We start from the raw sequence: 18,225 nt of genomic DNA on the forward strand, positions 1-18,225 counted from the left end.
CCTACACAAAATGTGCCTGAACAGGAGAATCCACTGAAGATTGAAGATGCACAAGCACACACCCATACACGCACACTTGCACATGCGTACGCACACACACACCCACACACACCCACACACAAGGATAGATCAGAGAGTGTCAGATGACAGCTATGTCTTAGAGAGAGAGAGAGAGAGAGAGAGAGAGAGAGAGAGAGAGAGAGAGAGAGAGAGAGAGAGAGAAGATAGAATGGGAGTGAGAAAACAGGGGTGAAGAGAGGCAGAATGAGATAACGAGAGCTGCAAAAGAGAAGGGAAGAGATGCATAGGAAGATATGAGTGATGGGTTTAAGTGAGCGATGTAAGAAAACGAGTCGGAGGGAGACAGTTTGGGGGTTGGAGAGTGAATAGGAATGTGATAGATAAGAGGATAAAACATGGATATGAGAGAGAGAGAGAGAGAGAGAGAGAGAGAGAGAGAGAGAGAGAGAGAGAGACAGACAGACAGACAGACAGACAGACAGACAGACAGACAGATAGACAGACAGACAATAACAAACCAGGAAGCGTTCTTCCTGATACATGCGACTCAGGTTGACCAGAGTGTGAGTTTTGACCTCTGATCTTTTGTCTTTTGTCAAAGATCATTGGCTCTGTGGGGAAGCCATTATGAGGTCACAGGCCTTAGACCTTCAGAGAGACAGAGAGATGTTTAGATATTAAGACTTAGCTCACTACTAGAACAGTCCACACTCTTTCTTTCTGTCTTTTTTCCATACTACACTATACTACATACTACTTTTTCCATACAGCTACACTATATACGTAGAAGGTCTACATCCTACATACAGTGAGTCCAATATGTATTTGATCCCTTGCTGATTTTGCCGGTTTGCCCACTAATAAAGACATGAGCAGTCTATAAATTTATGATAATATGTATTCAAACATGGAGAGACAGAATATCAAAAATAAATTCCAGAAAATAACTTCAAATAATATATTTTAATTTATTTGTATTTAATTTAGGCAAATAAGTATTTGACCCCTCTAGCTAAAGAAGATAAAGTGCTTTGTGGCAAAGCCCTAGTTGTCTAGCACTGAGGTCAGATGCTTCTTTTAGTTGATGACAATGTTTGTGCATATAGTAGAAAATATTTTTGCCCATTTTTCTTTGCACATTATCTCTAAAACATTAATAGTTTGTGGCTGTAGCTTGGCAAATGGGAGGTTCAGTTCTCTCCATAGAATTACTATAGGGTTAATATTTGGAGACTGTCTAGGCCACTTCACGACTTTAATATGCTTCTTATTGAGCCACTCCTTCGTTGCTTTGACTGTATGTTGTGTATTATTGTCATGTTGGGAGATCCAAAAATGGCCCACCTTTCAGTGTAGTGGTGGAGGGAAGGACATTTGCACTCAGGATTGCACATTACATGTCTCCCTCCATCCATTCATTGACGATGTGAAGTTGTCCTGTGCCTTGGCCAGACAAACACCCTCAAACCATAATGATACCACTTTCATGCATGATGGTGAGGAGGGTGTTCTTGGGATCATAGACAGCAGTACTCTTTCTCAAAACACATTGAATTGTGATAATGCCAAACAGCTTGGTTTTGGTTTCATCTGACTACAGCACCTCCTTATCATATCCTAAACCAGTCTGATGTCCGTTAGCAAACCTCAAGTGGGACTGCACAGGTTCCTTCTGAAGTAGAGGTACCATGTGTGCACTACAGGATTTTAAACCTCTGTGGCATTAAGTGCTACCAGTAGTTTTCTCAGTGATTTTGGTCCCAGTAGCTTTGATATCATTGCCTAGTTCATCCCGTACAGCTCTAGGGTGATTTCTTTCTGTTCTCATGATTATCAAATCCCTACAAAAGGTCAAATCTTGTATAGAACCCCAGACAGGCTGATGGATAGTCATTTTGTATTCCTCACATTTTAGAAGAAATGCATCTGCAGCTGGGTCATTAATACCCAGTCTCTTTCTTGTGGCTTTGCAGCCCATTCAATCTTTGTTCAGGTCTAAAATCGTGTCCCTGATATCATTTGACCACTCTTTGGTCTTTCCCATGCTGGTGAGGTTGGAGTGTGACTGATTCACTCATACTATGGACTGATTCTGCTGATTCAATGTGTCTTTTATGCATGATAGTATGTACAGGTGTCTTTAATTCAGATGACAAGTTGATCGGAAGTGCCAATCTGGTCTGTGGGCCCGGAACTGTAATCAGTTGGCAGGGGATCAAATACTTATTTTGCTCGATGAAATGGAAATAAATTAATATATATTCTGTTCAGTTAATTTCTGGATTTTCTTTTTGATATTCTGTCTCTCCATATTAATATACATATTATCATAACATTGATTGACTGATCATGTCTTTGTTAGTAGGCAAACCAACAAAATCAGCAAGGGATCAAATACATATTGGACTCACTGTATATCAGGCACCCACTACTGGTGTTAAACGTACAGAGCATGTGGCTCCAACTACAAGATGGAGAATATATGCATTGGTTGTTACTAGTGGTGGGCCGTTATCGCCATTAATGTGCTGCGATAATGTGAGACTGTTATCGCGCGATAAAGAAAATATTGCACGTTAATCTATTCTCAAAATATGGGTCTGGAGTTTGGGTATGCACGTCACCATAGTGTTTGATTGACAGAGGCTTGACTGCGCTCCAGTCACCTCTCCTCTCCACCTGTTGCTTCAGCAGACCTACGAAATATGAACAGTGTTTGCATGCTGAAAACATTAATCTCTCTGCCGTGGTAGGTGTTGTTTGAGTGCTTTTTCATAAGTGGTAGACTAGAGAGACGTTATTGTTTGAGGTGAAGCATGAGACAATAATGTGTGAAAGTAGCCTATCAGCCCGACATAGCCTAGACCTACATTTCCTCACATTGCACACATGAACAGCTTCCAGAAATCTTGCCTGTGCCATAATTGCAAAACATTCCGTGTGATATGCATTTTGAAGATTGACAAACTGAAACTGTCAATATGTACTCTCTCTGAATGTTTGTGCTGCGATCACGCATTTGAGACTCAGTGAGATGTCAGACGGTTTTAAACCTTGCGATTGATTTCTTTTTTTTTTTGCAAACTTAATTCATTTCGAGTTGTAACTCCTCTGGCATTCTAACTCTGGGAAGAACAGTCAGGTTAAAGCCAAATCGCCGTGGGCCAGTGCTGTAGGCACCAGGGGGGCAGGATTTCGCTGGTTAGCTTCGCCAATTAGCAAGTCGCCATTTTCGCACTTCCGACATTCACTTCGTTCATGATGATTGGTGGGTACACAAGTTAAGTGTTGGGCGCACAGACCTTTACAGGTCTGTGGTTGGGCACATCCATGCATCCAATGCTCGTCTTTGTAAGTCAGTCATTAACGTGGCACGTAATTGACTGAGTAAAGTGTTGGCGGAAATAGCTCCAATTTGGAAGCTGAAAAAACGTTCAATTTCTCTTATACTACCTCCATGGTAGGCACAGTGGCTGTAGGTTCTAGATATTTAGTGCCTGCTGCGCAAAGCTCCTACCTCTCTTAAAGGATTCTCTCTCTCTCTCTCTGCCCATTAGAGATGCTGAATTGTTGAGGTCATTTTGTTTTAAATAGCCTAAATGTTTGATAGATTTATCTGTATTTGCCTCTACAACTTATAGCGCTGTTCATTTTGAAATTTCTTATCTTATGACTGTAAATGCTTCCTAACATATTTGACACACAATATTGCTGTGATTTTTTTCATCACCAAGTATCAACATGACCATTTTTTTGAAGATGAGATGCATTTTGGAAAGCTCTTGTCCAATGCGCCATCTGTCTTACGAAACCCCCAAGGTTTTTTTTCGTCATTATTTCGCTAGCGTGCCTATTCTGAATGAGCCATTTTGATATAGATTAATCTAGATTAATCTAGATCAATTTCATAATTACAGTGAGATTAATCTAGATTACAAAAAAGAATCTATGCCCACCCCTAGTTGTTACTCATAGCAACAGAAGTGCACTTCCTAAACCTGCCACTGATGGCATCCTTAGCCATCCTTAGCAACATCTTCGGCGTTGCTTATAGTCAGGCCAAGAGCAATGCTTATATCGTTTCTGATCTCCAGAAAAATCGGGAACTCCGCCCATTTTGCCGGGAGGCAAACCAAAGTAGGCGTGTCAACCATGCAGTTTGGGAAACATGAATTGTTATGCTCTTGGTCAGACCAAGTCTTGAAACCACTACTTACACTACAAGTTACAACTAACAGTGCTAACAATTATGTTAATCTTAGAGTTTGACAGTATAATTTAGGGTGACCATATTGTCCGTATTTTCCGTAACGGCCCCGCCCCTCAACTATCCAACCTAACGTCCTCGCGCAGCACCCATTTACTCCCCGCCTCCGTGGAGAAAACAATCAAGTCTGCATTTCAAATAGTAGGCTGAAGTCAGGGTGCAGAGCTGTCATCTTACCCCAGACTAACTCAGCTGCTAACAACAGTTTTATGTTTTGGCAAGGATGTTCGCATTTCATTACACCTACCTCCTCGCTCCAATAAATGAGTCATCACCATAACTAACGTTGTAGACTATCAGAGACAGTATTTCCGTTACTGTTCATTATTCCTTTATTAGGGTGACCAAATTGTCCGTATTTTCCGGGACGCGGAATGAATGCAAAACGGCAAAACAATGACTTAAGTATGACATTGGCACATGGAGAAACTATTATATACTGTATATGTTTGGACAAATTACATAACATTTTACCCATGACATGTGAAGTAGTACATTGAATAGGAGCACAGATAAGAATTTAGGAGCACTGTGAAATTGTTAATGCACACACAAAAAGGGTCTAAAAGAGTAGGCCTTTTTTCCCACACACATAGGCGTACACATTCTACATGAGGGTGCTGGTCATAGGGCCAGTTTTTCTAAATTCCTCCCATTAAAAGGGCTGAACAACACATTACACATTCATTTCTATATGCAGCCCAATGTCTCTGCTGTGTCAATGAAGGCCTGTCACCTAACTCATTATCATGCAACTGTAAAACAAAGCCTGGGGCGTGTCAGTAAACTCATTCCAACTGTCCCTTCTCTGAAGGTTTTTTATTGCTCCCAAACCCAAGTTAGCTACAACAACTTGACTAGGCTTTTGATCCCTCTGTCTTTCAAGCACTCATGGTCAAATCGTTTTTTTTTTTACATTTTTGGAAACTATGGCTGCCAAATTTAAACTATGGCGGTGCGCCATAGTTTCCTCAATGTATGGGAAACACTGAAATTGTAAGCATACAAACTCCGTATCATGTCGATATCTGTTCGTGACTTAAACAGTGGATAATTAACTATCATCACTTATAAATAAGCGGATGGAATTGGGGGACGGGCGGAATTAGGCGACTTGACTATAACTTTCATACAGTCAGTTAATGTGCCTCACGTAGACTGGGATATAAACCGCAAATAACACGAATTGCACGCAAATTCCCTGACATTAGCTACAGTGATACAGTTAATTTGCTGTGTGATATCTGGAGTAAAATCTGGAGTAACATGGCGGCCGCAGATAGGCTATCGGAAACACGACCGACTGTCAGTGCAGTTTGTGTCAATGACGTTGCTCACATGTCGAGGCCATAAGCACAAGGCGAGGACGGGAGGAAACACAAAAATTGGGACACACAGACTTCGTTAAACAGGTCGTAAAATTGGATATGGTCACCCTACAGTATAACACACAGCCTCAAAACACCTTTGGGTACAAGGCCAGTGTTATGATTGTCTTCCTTCAGGTGCATTATATAGACAGGACATAGCCTAGCAAACCTGATAATTATTCTACATCAGGGATATCAAACTCGGGCCCGGGGGCCAAATCTGTCCCATGGAGTCATTTTATTCGTCCCATGAGATCCTTTCAAATGTGTATTACAGTTGGCCCATATACACTATTGATGTATAGCCTGACAAGACTTGAACATGAAATTTGGTGTATCATCAAAGGAATATGAGTGGGCCTAGTCCAATGAAACGGCCCACACTCATATGCATCACATCATGTGCAGGCACATTTAAGACTATCATATGGGGAAGGGTTTGTGTGAATTTTAATATTAGTATTAAGTCAATACACGCTCAATTGTAATCCATTTTTTTAAATGAACGTTACCTTTGGCCCACTACTTCATTACAGATTTAGATTTTGGCCTTCAGTCAATTTGAGTTTGACACCCCTGTTCTACATGAAAAGCATTGTCTAACATCGAAACATTTGGAAAGCTATGGAACCACTGCTTGGTATTCACACTGCACATAGAAGGGCAGCACAACCAAAGAGAGTAGATTAAAGTAAGAAACTTCAGGCTCATACTTTTCCGGGATCCATGTGATGTCAGGTGAACGCCCCTTTAGGATACCTTCGGGAAAAGAGACCTTTGGAGTCTTACGGTTGAGAAAAAACTCTCGCTGCACAGATAGAGTGTTGTGCTTTGAAGACAGAGCTACATTTTCCCAAATGATCTTTGAGCAGCCCAGGCTAAAAGATTTTGTACCGCTACTAGACGGGATTGTCTCGTTTTACTACGTTAGACAGTAGAAGCTCTACCACTAAAACTCATGTTAATGGACACTGACCCCTGTGGGCACAGCAAAATATCCATTCGCAATTTGTCTTTCCACATCAGTCTTCTCTCTCTCTGTATATTCCTTCACATGTACACAGCATGCTTTTCAGTATTCCCCCTTGACACTCTCAGCAGCATGCATACTCACATCATCCCTATCTCTCTCTCTCTCTCTCTCTCTCTCTCTCTCTCTCTCTCTCTCTCTCTCTCTCTCTCTCTCTCTCTCTCTCTCTCTCTCTCTCTCTCTCTCTCTCCCTCTCTCTCTCTCTCTCCATCTGATTCTCTCTCTCTCTCTCTCTCTCCATCTGATTCTCTCTCTCTCTGTCTCTCATGCTGTTTATGTGTGTTGCTGGTGTGCGGCTGCCTCGGCCTCTCTGCCCTGCACTGACACTAATTAGAGGCGAGGCGGCCCGGCTCTGCTTATTAATTGCTGCTCTAAACAATGTGGAGGCACCCTGGCCTCCTGATCCAGGCCCTTTTCCCTGCGCAAAGCGGGAGGGAAGCTTTTATGCTAATGCTGCTACCAGTGCCTCCGGTCTCTCTCGTTTGCGCTCTTGATTCTGTGTGTCTCTTTGGCTTTTTATTTCTGTTTCTTCCGGTCCATCTCTTTTTTTTTCCTTCATTTTGTTTTCGCTGTCTCCCTTCTAGTTTTACTTTCTTTGCATTCACCCACACGTCTTTATCCCTGCTCAATTAGTGCTCTCCTTCCCTATGTTTCTAGTACACAGTACATTATTGTGCCACAAGTTAAATTGAACACTTTTTCCAGTTGGTCCTTCTCTCCAAGCTTTGAATTCATTTAGCGAAATTTACTGTGTAGATAGGATTGGTTGGTTGTCTAACATTAGCCAGTACTGGGGAGCAAGAGTGAGTGCTGGCATAGAGGAGTGAGAGAGTGCTGCTGCAGGAGGGGGGGAGTGAGGAGCTTGGCAGGAGTGAGTTGTTCCCTCTTGAGGAAACTGGAAGTGGAGGGAGATAGCCTAGCGCTGACCAGGTGTGCTGCCCAGACTCTCTCCATCCATGCAGCTCCCAATTAAACCAACAAACAGCTAGTCGCACTCTCGGAGGCCACGGCTTACCTACCAGGACCCTGGCAAATGTATGTTTCCAGGGAAAGCAGAATAAGCGTTAGTTCTGGCCAGGCCATGGTAGTAGTCATGAAGCTTGCCGCTTTCTCCACAAATCTCAACTCCATGGCCAATTGATCCAGGTGTGTCCCCTCAGCTGATCATATATCATATTTCTTCTATAGCAATTGGCCATGCACCTTCAGCACAGCCTTTAAATTCTACCCTGTTCCCCTCGTCCATATGTTGCTTAGCTTTTTGCTTTTTCCCAGCTCCTCCCCTGCTCCACGTTGTGTAGGCTATGACATGGCATGTTCTCTTGCCATGTCGCCTGGCTCTGTTAATGGATGGAATATTTATCTCTCCTTGGTTTTGCTGGGGCAAGAATTCCCCAACTGATGGTGCCTCTATTCTCTTTGCTTTTTCATGGGTCTCATGGAAATAGGGGGGCTCCTCTGAATAGAGCCATGACAACAATTGCAATTCATAGTTTGCAATAATGACATTTGATTCAGAATCTTTTTTCGTCTTTCTTGACTAAGATGGTTCTGACAGCAGTACATTTATTTATCAAGGCATCTTGTTAGAGGGGTCCACATCATGGTATTTAGTCCAGCTCTTGGTGGTCAGTGTGTCACAGTCAGGGCCGCTGACAGCTTTGGCTGGGCCCGGGACAAAGTCATATGAAACGGCCCCCCATGCAATACATAGCCTACAATGTAATAGGGACCCAATGCTGGTCCACCTCTGGCGCTGGGCCTAGCACAACTGACTCCTATTGGCTTCCCTGGTCACTGTAGCCTTTGACTAGCCCTGCTAGCAGTTATGTAGGGCATACCTATGGTGACCTATGGTAATAATAATAATAATAATAATAATAATAATAATAATAATAATAATAACATATGTGACTTAATCCTTGGCCTCTCTTCTCCCTCCTTTATGTTCTGCTTCATAACAGCCATACATTACTGCCTCAGAAATGTTTGTCCAAAGACTGTGAGGAAAATTCTTCAGGCAGAAACTGGGGACCTACTCATCTATTCATCTATTAATGCTTTTAAGGGGAATTTTGTCTTCTACTCACCCCCCACCTCCCCTTCCTCAGAAAGATCTTTGTCGCCTGCCAGGTATTCTACGTTTGTCTTCTTCAAAGCTCTCTCTCTCTCTCTCTCTCTCTCTCTCTCTCTCTCTCTCTCTCTCTCTCACACACACACACACACACACACACACACACACACACACACACACACACACACACACACACACACACACACACACACACACACACACACACACAGTCCCTGCCTTTGTTTGCGCCTCGTCTCCTCTTTGTTCCCCTCTCCAGGCCCGTTGCATGTTAAGAACAGCAGTTGCCTTCACTGATTGTTTTCACTATTGATTGCTGCAGTATTGACCCATGTGAGATGAGCGAATCAGTACAGTTCTCCTGGCTATTCTCTGTGGCCCTCCTTCAGTAAGCACCTCGTTTTCCACACTGCCAGGCCTCAAGTACACACACACACATGCACACACACACACAAACGCACGCACGCACACACACACACACACACACTTGATGTGGGAACACAAACTTTTGTATAATCACACACTGACGCACAACACAGAAGTACAATCACACATAAGCACTCACACACACGCACGCACGCACGCACGCACGCACGCACGCACGCACGCACACACACACACACACACACACACACACACACACACACACACACACACACACACACACACACACACACACACACACACACACACACACACACACACACACACACAAGCACTTGACAGTCCCTCCAGGATTTTGCACTGGGATTTTGTGATTTTTGCGGTCAAAATGCCTGATTTTGTGGCGGCATTTTCTCATTTTTTGCAAAGATTTTGTGGCATTTTCTCATTTTTTGCAAAGATTTTGCATCCCTTTCTGGGTTTTTTTGGTAACTGAAAACCACAATCAGTCTAAGCAGGCTTAAGACAAAAGAGAGAGAGAGATTCAGAAACACACTTCCTATATAATAGAATAATAAAATATTGTCAAAAGCTGTCAGAGCGTCTTATTAGCCAGTGCGTCCAATGTGTAAAAAAAATCATGGCCGCGACACTCATAAATCTCTGTCGATATTTTAGAACGACTTCGGGGGAAAACGGGACAGCGCGTTATGAAAAAATACTTGTGGGTATAGCCTACCACTAGGCCTAATAAAGAGCGTTGCGGGGTACAGTAGCCAGGCTGTATGCAAGCGTTACAATGTCACCTGTTGGAAGACGCGTCTCTCTCTCTCTCTCTCTCTCTCTCTCTCTCTCTCTCTCTCTCTCTCTCGTGCTCGTATTGCAAGCTGTTGCACATTATTTGCTTGATGCAAAGTTGTAATGGCATACACGCTCTCGTTGACATGGTTGTGTGCATGGTTGCATGGATTCGCAAGACTTTATTGCAATAACACAGTGAAAGCGTGGAAGGGCCGTTCACTTCCTATCTCGGTGTCCTTGACTGAAACAAGTTGCAAAACTCCACACTTCCGAAACCTTTGCGATCGGCACTACAGTGATTGTTATCAGAAGGCTTGTGCCTACGCATAGACATAGACCCTTAAATTACAAACATTAGCGAACATTGAAAAAAGATCAGACAACGACCGTCGGGTAGCATGCTCATGAAAGCGACAGGGGAGAGAGAAGTTCTGCAAATGTAGCCTAACGTAAGATGTTTGCTACTGTGCGACAGTACCGCCACTATTTCATGACTGCATAGGCCTACACTTCTTCGTCATGGACAAATGGGCAACAATACTTTTTCCACCCAGGATTGCACTGAAAAGTAGGCTACTGCTGTTAAAAAAAGGTCTTGAGTGTGCAGCATCGACGCCTGCGTGTAGGCCTATGGAGGGGAGGAGAGACGCGGAACAGCTGAGATGAGGGTCGCGACTTCCGAAATAGCAGGCAATTCTTTTTCAATGTTTCAGTGACATATTAACAAAAATGCTTCGTATTGGTTTTCGTCTCCGGTGGTATTGTAGTCACATTTTTTTTTTTTTGACGAAAATATAAATCAATAAACTCCACAGAATGTTGAAATTTTGCGGGAAAAATGCGGCTTTACAGGAATTACGCGGCATCGTGAAATTATGCGGAATATCATTGAATTTGCATGAATCCACGCGATCGCTGAATCGCGAAAAACTGGAGGGACTGACTTGACATGGGAACACAACATTTTGTATAATCACACACTGACGCACAACAGAGAAGTACGAGCCAGTGACAGTTTTTGCCGAGCCCAGGTCAAAGTTATTGGAAAGGGCCCCCGCTCCAATACATACAGTGTAATGAGGACTCAATTCTGGGGCCCCTGTTCTCCCTGGTCCCGGGAAAAATGACCCCTTTGCATCCCCCCAAAACACACACACACACACACACACACACACACACACACACACACACACACACACACACACACACACACACACACACACACACACACACACACCTTACCGTCTCTCTTGTACACATGCTCTACCACCTTCTCATACTTACTTTCACAGTTGTTCTTTCACCATCTCGCTCTACAGTGAGGTGTCTGTCTACTGCTCTTGTTTGACCTTGGTTACACCTCCACCCAGGGCTGGACTTGCCATCTGGCATACCGGGCATTTCCCGGTGGGCCCTGCACCCTCGTGGGCCCCTATTTTCATATTTAAAAAAATATCTATATAGTGAATCGATTTTTTTACGCCGCTAATTATGAAGGGCCCCTTTTAAGTCAAAAGTGCCCGGGCCCTGTTTCTCCCCCTGTCTAGCCCTGCCTCCACCACCAAACACAAACCGACTAAACAGGGGAGCCTCGTTGGGTTGAAACAACATCTTCAACAATCCAAGTAGATAATGAACAGCAATGACAAAGAGGACACTGTGTTAATAGCTAAGTTGTCCCAGCAAAAAAAGGAGTTAATAAACAGACACAATGGCACTGCAAGCATATAGCGTGTGCACAGATAGGGCAGAGGTGCTGCTAAAGCACCCGCCCCTTTGCCCTATGTGATTAAAAATGCCCTTTTGGAAAGTTCTTTTTTGAAACCTTTTTTTGTCACAATGTACTGTGGTGACATGCTAGTCTAGAAATACTTGACTTCACGACCAAAAGCATGTGACAAAAATTTCCCCGATATAATTTATAGCCTCTATAGCCTAGTAAGGCAGCCAGTAGTTCCACATGCCCCAAACTCCCCCCCTTCAGCACCTGCCCCCCAAAATGTCTGTGCACGCCACTGGTGTAGCTTGTGTATAGCGGTCTTTAGCAGTCTAGCAGTCTCTCTCTCTCTCAGACACACGCACACACACACCCTCAGAACACACACACAGACGCACGCACACAACACACACCAACATCATCAGACTGTCACAGAACGAGCACAGAGATGACATTAACACCCACAACACACACAACACACACACACACACACACACACACACACACACACACACACACACACACACACACACAGACACACACACACACACACACACACACACACACACACACACACACACACACACACACACACACACACACACACACACACACACACAAACACCCCCACACTCAGGAAGGCAAGAAAAAAAAGTACATTATGATGACATACATTCGGCAGGCAATGACTCAGCCCAGTATAGTAAGGCTATTTTAAACTCTGTTAATGACTCTGCATCGCCCCATCATCCCAGTCTCCGTCTGGGATGATGGGGCGATGCAGGCAGACAGCGAGTGTCCAAATCAACCCCCGCACCTGCATCTCTACAGCAGCAGCACCAGCAGCAGCCCCAGCTGGCAAGTGTGTGCTGTGCTGAGGAGTGTCACATTGGAGCCTGGCTCTGCTAAAACATCTCCAAAATACTACTTTCCCTTGTCTTACACCACACATACACGCACAGACACGTGCGGGCACACGCACACAAACACACATGCACGCACACACGCACGCACGCGCGCGCACACACACACACACACACACACATCACACACACACACACACACACACACACACAAATGAACACACACACACACACACACACACACACACACACACATCACACACACACACACACATCCATTACACATGTGAGGACACACATACACAGGCAGGGGTGTGCACGTGCACACACACATGCGCACGCACACACAGGCACACAAACACACACAGGCACACATACAAACTCACATACACTTAGGCATTTGAGGACACATACACATACACATACGGGCACACACACAAGCCTGGGTGCACACACACACACACACACACACACACACACACACACACACACACACACACACACACACACACACACACACACACACACACACACACACACACACACACACACACACACACACACACAAACACACACACACACACTTGCCTCTTGTCTGCAGTCTCTAGTGTTCGGAGTGCTTTGCCATTGCAGCGTGTCTCGCTGTCTCAGGCATCTGGTGGTGGGGTGGAGCTATAGGGAGGGCGAGCAAGGCACTTGCCCCTGGTCCCAGGGCCCTTCCGTATTGGTGGTGGGGGCCCTATTGTGAGCTTGCCAAGCTGTATAGGGGGCCCTATCAGTGTCTTGCCCTGGGGCCCTGTGTGCAATTGTTCCGCCACTGGCTGTGGTGGTGGGGAGGGGAGGAGGAGCAAACAGCAGGTGTTACAGGTGTGGAGAAGAAGTCCACTCGGCCTAACAGCAGTCATCAGTGGGTGATCCATGGACCCTATCAGACTCACTATTGATTGCTTTGACCACAGTGAAGTGCTGTGGACAAAAGACCGAGCGATGGCGAATGAAGACGTCGGACCGTTAGAAACAGGAGATGGGGAGAGAGTTAGCCCGGGCTCTAAAGGATGAGGTGGGGTGGGGGTAGCTGGGGGTGACAGACAGGGACAGAGTGAGACACCGAATGAGAATATGAATCGTTCAGTTGAAACACATTCTGGTTTCTTTGATGCTGAAAAAAAATCACTATGCTCTGCTATACTGTATTTGTTTCTCTCAGAGCATTGTTTTTGAACATATATTCAGGGCTTTTATGCCTTTATTTGATAGGACAGTGTGAGATGGTGACAGGAAGCGAGTGGGACAGAGAGACGGGGTGGGATCGGGAAATGACCCCGGCCGGACTCGAACCGGGGTCCCCGTGGGCATGCAAGCCCAAATGTGGGGGGCTTAGTTAGCGCTCTCAGAGCATTGTTACAGTATACTGTACATACCATACTGTACCTACCTTGGGTGACAAGGGTTGACAGTTCCTTGCAGTAGCACCTGTAAAAAAATGTGCATCACGTGGAAATCGTACAAGTTTGTTCAACACTGATAGAACTGACTTGTTTTATATACGTATTCAACTACGGATTCATTTTGTCAGCCATTATAAAGGGTGTGAGGTGTTGAGGGAGCACAGTGCTTTCTAACATGTTACTTTATGCTTTATGCACAATATGTTAAAGTGTAACTGGTGCAAACCTTCTATAGTGTGCAGGGAGGCAGCAGGAGCACAGGAAGGTAAAGAGAAGAAAATGTCTTGGCAAAGCAGCTAGAGTCTGGATAGATACAGTGCCCTCCATAATTATTGGCACCCCTGGTTGAGATGTGTTTTTTAGCTTCCAATGATTTTATTTTTTTTCTAAATAATATGGGACCTTAATGGAAAAAAAGAGAAAAATCCAACCTTCAATACAAGTGCATTTATTCAGTGGGGAAAAAATCCCACATAAAGAAATAATTATTTGACATCAAATAATGTGTGTCACAATTATTAGCACCTCTGGTGTTAATATTTTGTACAACCCCCTTTTGCCAACAAAACAGCACCTAATCTTCTCCTATAATGTTTCACAAGATGGGAAAAGACAGAAAGAGGGATCTTCAGCCATTCCTCTTTGCAGAATCTCTCTAAATCATCCAGAGACCTGGGTCCTCTCCTCTGTACTCTCCTCTTCAGCTCACCCCACAGGTTCTCAATGGGGTTGAGGTCAGGGGACTGAGATGGCCATGGGAGGAGCTTGATTTTGTGTCTGGTGAACCATTTCTGTGTAGATTTGGCCATATGTTTAGGGTCATTGTCTTGCTGAAAGACCCAGTGACGACCCAGCTTCAGCTTTCGGGCAGAGGGCAACAGATTTTGATTTAAAATGTCCTGGTATTTCAAAACATTCATGATGCCATGCACCCTAACAAGGTTCCCAGGGCCTTTGGAAGCGAAACAGCCCCAGAGCATCACTGACCCACCCCCATACTTCACAGTGGGTATGAGGTGCTTTTCAGCATGCGCATCTTTCGTGGTACGCCAGACCCACTTAGAGTGTTTGTTGCCAAAAAGCTCAATCTTGGTCTCATCTGACCAAAGCACACGGTCCCAGTTGAAGCCCTAATACCGCTTGGCGAACTCCAGACGCTTGCGTTTATGATTGTGAGTGAGGAAAGGTTTTCTCCGTGCATGCCTCCCAAACAGCTTGTTGGCGTGTAGACAGCGCCTGATGGTTGATTTGGAGACTTTGTGACCCCAGGATGCTACCATTTGGTTTAATTCTGTAACAGTGAGCTTTGGAGATCTTTTGATTTCTCTTACCATCCTCCTCACTGTGCGTGGTGGCAAAATAAACTTGGGTCCTCGTCCATGCTTGTTTACCACTGTTCCAGTTGTTTTGAACTTCTTAATTATTCCTCTCACAGTGGATATGGGCAGCTGCAGTTGAGTGGCAATCTTCTTGTAGCCTCTGCCTGACCTGTGAAGGTCGACGCACATCTGCCTCACTTGTATGCTGTGTTCCTTTGTCTTTCCCATGTTTAAGAGTGGATAAGAGAAATGGCCTCGGTGTCACGTCATATTTATACCCCAGGGAAACAGGAAGTGATGAATTACTAATTAAATGTTCCTACATACTCTGGTAAACTTTGTAAACTACTGTAGAAATGATTCAATTATATTTATTTCCTGGGAATTGTTAAGGGTGCCAATAATTGTGGAACAGGTGATTTAATGAAAAATAATTATTTTTTAGTCAGGGATTTTTTTTATTTTCTTACAATTCATTTGAGTTGAAGGCTACATTTTCCTACAATTTTCAGTGTGACAGTATTCTTCTGCAATAAACACTGAATTTATTTTAAGGCTTTTAACACATCTCAACCAGGGGTGCCAATAATTATGGAGGGCACTGTATAATGTCATGAAACATACACGTAGGTGAGCAGTGTTGGTAAAACAGAAGTGATGTGTTAGGAAATGCTTGCTGTGTGCCGTGGACATGCTTACTGTGTGCCTTAAACGATGCATGCAACCTTGTGTGACCAAGTGCACATACTTGCTTCAGGACGAATGGACGATACTGGAGGTACTAGGGGGCAGATAGCCAACAGGGATGTCATTCATGTTTTCCTCCATTTTTCATCTCTACCGTGAACTCAACATGTAAGTTCGGAAGATTGCCTCTTGCGGTTTTATCAATATTGCACCGTATGTACGCACGCGTTTGCGTACATTGTGACAGCCTCTCTCGCCTACCGTGCGCATAAAAAAAACGACATAAAATTCGCATGGCAACGCGTTAATGCATTAAAAGTGTATGGGCACACGTATTCTGCAACAAGCATGTCCCCGGCCTTACGGTGATCTTCCTGTCGGGCTTCATTTAAACATTTCATTTCATTTCCTTTCATTTCATTTCATACATTCCTCTCAATTCAATCAATATGACGTGACCCACATTAAAGCCAGGACAAAAGACCCCTATATACAAAAGGTCTGTAGTCAGTAAACACATTAAAATCATCCTGCAGCCATTACTGTATTGGGAAAGGCATGTTTCAGTCACTATGGGAACCGCAAATGACCTGGAATTTCCTTGAACAAACAAAACAAAACAATCACACAATCACATGCATTGGCAAACAGCCATTTTGATGATGTGCCCCGATTCATTTGTGTGTTCTTTAATCAGAAGCCTGCCTGGCGGTGCCATCACCTCAGGACTTCACACACAGGAGGTAATGGAGCAGGCCCCCGGTTGATGGACTTCTCTTATCGCCAATTACGCTTCAATCAGGGACGCCTCATCAGCTCCTGCTTTGGTGAGCAATAGGCCGTCAGCATGCAGAGGTAGGCAGCTAATTCAATTCTGCTGCCGTGCAGGCCTTCATAAAGAGAACTCCCTGATTGTGTCTCCTCCTGACGGGTTTGTTTCTGTTTGTTTGTTATTTCTCATCGCTAATGTATATTTCAATTTACCGTGTTTGTTTTGTCTGAAGGCAAGTTTTCTTGATTTTAAAAAGGTCTTGCTGGTGTTGTACCTTTTGGCTAGGTAGATATTGCTTTTGTATTGCTATCATTTATTTAAAATAATTTACATTGCAAGTGATAATGCAAAAAACTACACCCACCCACTATACTTCTCCCATTCCAGGATGCCCCACAATCCAAGCTGGGGTCCCTGGCACCAAGGTTATACATCCTGGTGTCCCTCGTACTGTATGGCACAGCTGGATCCGACGTCATGGCTGGTCATCCCACCTTTGACACCATTTGTACCCAAGAGGAGTAGAGAAGCCCTGCAGGGACTCAAACCCAGACCTTTGGGGGTACCAAACTGGGGCTCTGACCACTACACAAAAGAGCCAGGGTCGTTGGCATTACAGTTAGAGCGCACCCACAACCCTCGTGACGGCCACTCAATGACACATCCCTTATACATAACCATAAAATGACAATATAAGAAAATGTAAACGATGAATGAAATGGTGGTCTTTGACATTCAATATGTTCAGTTGCTCATTGTTTGTGTCAAAGTTGTAGGAACAGCTTGTTCTGGAAATAGCGCTGAGAAAACTACGTATGGTGTCCTGATTATCAGCTGGGCTGTGGACAAGCCACTATTGTCCAAACAAGGGTGTCAGCTTTAGTTTTATCACACATTTGAACAACAAGCACTTCCCCTCCAGGGATGCATTAGCACATTGTTAGGCCCAGGCCTTGCCACTGCCAACTTAATTACAACTAATGCTCCCCGCAGCTCCACCCGCTTTGCGTGGCTTATTCAGTTAGGGCTCTTCACACGGCTGCCCCTGACACGTTTAACGTGATTTAACCCTTGAGATGAATTGTGGGTGCTGCTCAATATAAGTCTTCCTCTTGGCATGCCATAAATTTCGCCTCGTTTATTGCCAAATAAGCTGCAGCAGCAGCGAGACTTGGGGTACCTCATTTGATTTTTTTACCACAGTCTTGGCAAGGACTCCAGGCAAAGTTTTAATTGTGGAGTTCATTAAACCTGTCTTACAAACTCTGATTAAACTGCGCAATGACACTGACACCCCATACCCCAAAAGAGACACATTGGCACACCACGGCAAAAGCAGAAGGAAAGAGAGAGAAAGAGAGAGGAAGGCAGAGGGAAAAAAATAAAGAGAGGAAGAGAGACAAAAAGAGAGAGAAAGAACATAATACTGAAAACTTGACACCTACTGTAGTTGT

At 44.3% G+C, this 18,225-nt stretch overlaps 1 long non-coding RNA gene across 1 annotated transcript; it reads left to right on the forward strand.

Moving 5' to 3' along the window:
• The first annotated feature begins 2,672 nt into the window (after positions 1 to 2,672).
• Positions 2,673 to 17,432, forward strand: LOC134438248 (uncharacterized). Its single transcript, XR_010032539.1, has 3 exons — positions 2,673 to 2,770; positions 16,697 to 16,854; positions 17,159 to 17,432. It is a non-coding gene; the product is annotated as an uncharacterized LOC134438248 (long non-coding RNA).
• The last annotated feature ends 793 nt before the right edge of the window (positions 17,433 to 18,225 follow it).

The sequence above is a fragment of the Engraulis encrasicolus genome, chromosome 22 (assembly GCF_034702125.1).
Source record: "Engraulis encrasicolus isolate BLACKSEA-1 chromosome 22, IST_EnEncr_1.0, whole genome shotgun sequence".
In the NCBI taxonomy this organism is placed as follows: Eukaryota; Metazoa; Chordata; class Actinopteri; order Clupeiformes; family Engraulidae; genus Engraulis; species Engraulis encrasicolus.